At 50.7% G+C, this 5,009-nt stretch overlaps 1 long non-coding RNA gene across 1 annotated transcript; it reads right to left on the bottom strand.

Annotated features, from left to right (window-relative positions):
- Positions 1-853: 853 nt before the first annotated feature.
- On the bottom strand, positions 854-4,593 carry LOC122219004. Its single transcript, XR_006202213.1, has 3 exons — positions 4,458-4,593; positions 4,109-4,286; positions 854-1,294 (listed from the first exon to the last, which is right to left on the bottom strand). It is a non-coding gene; the product is annotated as an uncharacterized LOC122219004 (long non-coding RNA).
- Between the last annotated feature and the right edge of the window lie 416 nt (positions 4,594-5,009).

The following is a 5,009-nucleotide window of genomic DNA, read 5'->3' as shown; positions in this document are numbered from 1 at the left end:
ACTGTCTCCCTAAGGGACATGTTGAGCGATGGCCCAGTGGTTTAGAGCTGTCACGGTGTCTAGGGCGGGCAGGAGGGATTCCTAGTAAGTGTGCTCCCTGGGCAACGTGTGGAGTAGTCCCACACAGGAAGAACCGACCAGTCCCAAGGGCCAACAGAACCCTGTTTTGAGAAACGCTAACTCTAGGACAACTCCTCCTTAACAGATGAAAAACTAAATTCCAGATCAGATCACTAGTCCAGGCTCAGCTGGTGCATCAGGGCAGAGCTAAGACCGGAGCTGTGTCCCACCCGGACTACCAACACGTTCCCTGCATAGAGCCCATGCCAGAATCTGAACCATTTGAACCGCCCTCAGGGTCAGGCCAGCTGGCAGCCCAGAGCAAGGCCCTGTGATTCTCCACTTCCTAGCCTACAGAATGATCCCCTCACCCAGCCGCAGCTTGAAAGACGACCTCGGTAAGCTTTGATCAGGTTCTCCCATTTCCACTGCCCACGGCCACCTCCCACAAAGAGAAGGTGCTGATAATTGCATTTCTGCCCTCTGTACCCTGTAATTAATACCTGCGATTAATCTGGCACACTTAGTCAAATAACGCAGGGCCTAATTGGCTGCAGAGACTTTCTCCTTTTGATTGAGACAATCCTCCTTCTAAGGATTCAGCAGCCAGCTGCAGTTAACTCAGCAGGACCTGTCAAAGGCTGCTGTAGGATAATTTGCATGACATTTGGGGAGAGGAAGCTGAGCAAAGGGTGGGAGAGCTGAGCCCTTTGAGGGGGGTGCGCAGAGGGGCAGAGATTAGGACGTGTTCCAATAGATCTATTTAACCCTTGATTCACCCTGGAAGCCAGACTGAGCACCAGGGGGTTTATTCTGGTTCCTGTTGCAAATAAGCCCCTACTTCCTCCTTTCCCTGTTGAGTTTGTGGGTGTGGGGATAGACTGGCTGCTTGGTGACCTAATAGGGGAGGGTGGCATTCCCTCCTTTTCTGAGTTCCCTGATTGCATCAGTTAAACTTCTTTTGATTGTAAATGATAGAACACTTAGCTTGGTCTAAGGTAACAACATCATTGAATGAACCAATTATTAAAAAGTTCAAAGAGAGTCTTGCCAGCTTCAGGCATGGTTTGTTCCAGGGGTCCCCATTGTCCTCAGGTCCCTGAGACCGTTTCTTTCTGATTCTCCTGGCTCTGCTGTACTGGGTCAGTCTTCTGAAATTCTTCTGGTCCCCTCCCCGCCACCACCACAATAGTGGCTATACTACCCTCTGGACACAGCTCCTTCCTGAGAGGTCCTGCAAAAGAAAAGCAGCTTTGGAGAGGCCCCGGCCAACATCTCACAGCTCATTGACCCAAATTTTTTGTTTGTTCCCTCCACTTCCCTCCCCAATATCACTATGCTCCAGGTGATGGAATCAGTTTCCCCAGGGAGTATCGTCATATTTGTCACATAGAACGGGAGTCAGCCAATTATGGGCCCTTGAGCCAAAGGACACGTGTTTGTAGATTGCGTTCTTGGAGTACAGCCACACTTTTTTTCCTTTTTTTGGCCTATTGTCTGCTTTTGTGACACAATGGCAGAGTGCTGTGGCAGAGACCTTCTGACTTGAAAAACATAAAACCTTTGTTGTCTTGACCTTCAGAGAAAGAGTTTGCAGACCCTTGACATAGAATGGCAGAGCCAGAGGGGAATCACCCCTTGTCCACCTCCACACCTTTCCTTACACAGGCGGAAATTGATCCCAGCAGACTAGAGCCTGCTCCCAGACAGAGGGTGTGGCTTGCTGCTGAGGCAGACCTGGGGTTAGAACTCTCTGGTTCTTGGGAAGCTTGGGTGGCTCCATCCTTTAAGCTTCTGACTCTTTTTTTTTTTTTAAGTTTATTTATTTATTTTGAGAGAGACAGAGAGAGAGTGAAAGCAGGGAAGGAGCAGAGAAAGAAGGGCACAGAGGATCCAAAGCAGGCTCTGTGCTGAGAGCAGAGAGCCCCATTCAGGGCTCGAACTCATGAACCATGAGATCATGACCTGAGCTGAAGTCAATGCTTAACCAACTGAGCCACCCAGGCGCCCCTAAGCATCTGACTCTTGAGTTTGGCTCAAGTCGTGATCTCAAGTTGTGGGATCAAGCCTGGAGGAGCCTGCTTGGGATTCTCTCTGTCCCTCTCTCTCTCTGCCCCTCCCCTGCTCACACACTCATACTTGCACTCTAAATAAATAAATAAATAAATAAACTAAAAAAAGAAAAAGAAAAAAGAAGAGCTCTCTGGTTCTTAAATGCCCCAATGTCTTAGCTGCAAGGGTCATCCAGGGCAGTTGAAGAGGGAGGTTGAGGTAGGGAAGTGGTCAAGGGTGTACGGGAGAGGCAAATGGGACTGAAGGAGGCACCAAGTGTGGCTCTCACCTTCTTCTGAAGAAGTGATTTTCTTCTTCAGTGATTTTCACAGGGGGAAGTGAGCCTTGAGCAGGACGTCGGGGGTTAGGGGTATTCAGGCTCAGCCTTGGATGTTCAGAACCTGACTCCCCAGGAGAGAGACAGTCTCTGCTCAGTCCCGGCCCCCAGCCCTTGCCCTCTTAGCCTCCTGCGTTGCCGCCCAAGGAAAGGGACTAGAGTTGGCGTCTCTAAAACTTGACTTCAGAGGCGTGTGTGAATCAGTCCAAGGGCTACATCTTGCTGCGGTTCCTGTACCCAGGTGCAGGATGCCTGCAACTGAAATCCACAGGCCAAGCGGGATTTCTGAGTCGTAGCACTGGCTCGCGTGTATGGAGTGCTAACCTGGGCCAGGCGCCACGTGGATTCGGCGACCCCTCACAACCACCCTGTGAGGCAGGCCGTAATGAGAAAAGCGAAGGCCGGAGAGGTAACTTGTCCCAGGTCACATGGCTTGTGTCAGTGGGGTCCTCTGGGAAGCAGACACTAAGATCTATTGAGATTTATTAGAAGTAAATGCCTGTGACTCGGTGGGTTAAGTGCCCGACTTCGGCTCAGGTCATGATCTCACGGTTCGTGGGATCGAGCCCCGCATCCGGCTCTGTGCTGACAGCTCGTGAGCCTGGAGCCTGCTTCGGATTCTGTGTCTCCCTCTTTCTCTCCGCTCCTCCCCCACTCATGCTCTGTCTTTCTCTCTCTCAAAAATGTTAAAAAAAAATCTAAAAAGTAATGCCTGTGAGAAATATAAAAGGGGGAGGGAGAAAGAACCTTCAGGCTGGAAAACCACCGGGCACCGTGACAGGGTCTCAGCCAGCCCAGTGCAGAGCTCTGGAACAGACCGCCTGCCAGAGGAGTGCGGCTCTGGGCAGAAGTGGCCAGCCCAGCCCCCTGCCATGGTCATTGGCTGGGGCTGACTGGGAGGAACTGGGCCAGGCTCCAGAGCTGAGGTGGACCCTGCAGGTGCTGTAGCCGGATGCTGTCTGCTAACTGCCCTCCTTGCCACTGAGCAGCAGATTCCTTCCTGAAGGGGAATCTGAGAGGCACGCCTCTGTGGCCACCTAGCAGCTAGAAAATAAACCAGGCCCCAGACTCCAGCGGTCGGGGGCCACATGCTTGTGTGCTTAACCCCTCTGCGCTACCTCTTGGTAGACAGGGTGGAGGAGTAGAATTTAGTAGAATCACTAAACTGGACTCAACCTCAGTGTCCTAGCTCTGCAAGTACCAACTATATGTCTTTGGGCAAGTCGTTTCATTCATTCATTCATCGCAATACTTCCTGAGCATTTGTGAGTGTTGAGTCCGGTGCTAAACCTCAGTTCAAGTGCTGGCCATGGCTTCGTAGAGCTGTCTATGTGGGAACGGAGGACCGCAGTAGCTCATAGCGATGCTGAACAATATAATAAGGCAGGGATGCTCACAACAGAGACAGAGACGTGGATGCTATTATGGGCCTCCACTTTGTCTGAGAAAGGGAGCACATGGTCCACTCTATAGAACCAGTGTTGGGTCAAGCTTGGGGAATCACAGGCTCTGCTCCAGCAGACCAGAAGGCTGGGACTAGAGTGTGGGCCCGGCCAGAGAAGCAGCCTGGGCCTATATAAGCCAGGACATGCACAGCTGTCCATCCTGCTTCCCAGAAGTGGCTGGTTCTATCTCCAAGATGAGTAGTGAATCACTGACCTTGGGGCAGGTTCCTGGCCTTGGGGGTGTAGATCCAATGCCTTTGGTACTCGTGACCGCAGGTCAGGTCCTCCGTCTTTGCCTTCACCCAGACACCGCTGGTCCAGGCTGAGAGCCAGGCCAGTTGGGCAGGAACTCTTAGTTAAACGGTAGACATTCATCAGCTGATGGATGAGTCCTAGGAAAATCAGCAAACTCATTTAAAAAGGCAACCACCCAGATTTTCCTTAGTCCTTTTCCTCACCCAGCCGTGCCCAGACACATGACCTTGACGAAGTCCCTTATCTTGCTGCAAATTATTGCCAGGAAAATCAATGGCCAATTAAACAAGCAAATGTTCCTCTTGTACCTTTTTACTTCTGCTCTCTTAAATAAGCTCTGGCCAGAAGCCGTGGTCTCGAGAAGATGCTGGACTCACGGGGCTCTCTTCATCAGACTAAACATTTCCCCCCATGGCACAGGCTCCCGGGCTTGGTTATTCAAACAGCAAACCCCCAATGCTCCCAAGATAAACTACTGATGATGTGATAATAGCAATCACCCTGGAGAATTCCAACTGGTGCATATCACCAGGGGAAATGTCATCAGCAAGCAAGAATCCTTGCTAAAACAACCCAACAGGTAATTTGCTTTTTATGGCTCAGATGTAAAACACGAATATGACCGGGTTCCAGTGGCCAATGGAAAACCATTGACATTGGAAAGTCCTTTTCCTCACCATAGCCAGGGAAAGAGCCAGAAACACTCAGTGTCCCTGGTCTGTAGAGTCTTTCTCCTACTCCAGCCATTTTGGGCCAATGTTTTGTTTTTGTTTCTGTTCTTAATTTTTTTAATGTTTATTTTTGAGGGGTGGGGAGGGGCAGAGAGAGAGGGAGACACTGAAGGGAGAATCTGAAGCAGG

This window comes from Panthera leo, chromosome B2 (assembly GCF_018350215.1).
Source record: "Panthera leo isolate Ple1 chromosome B2, P.leo_Ple1_pat1.1, whole genome shotgun sequence".
Classification (NCBI taxonomy): Eukaryota; Metazoa; Chordata; class Mammalia; order Carnivora; family Felidae; genus Panthera; species Panthera leo.
The sequence above is the reverse complement of the archived record's forward strand: the minus strand, read 5'-3'. Positions and strand labels throughout refer to the sequence as shown.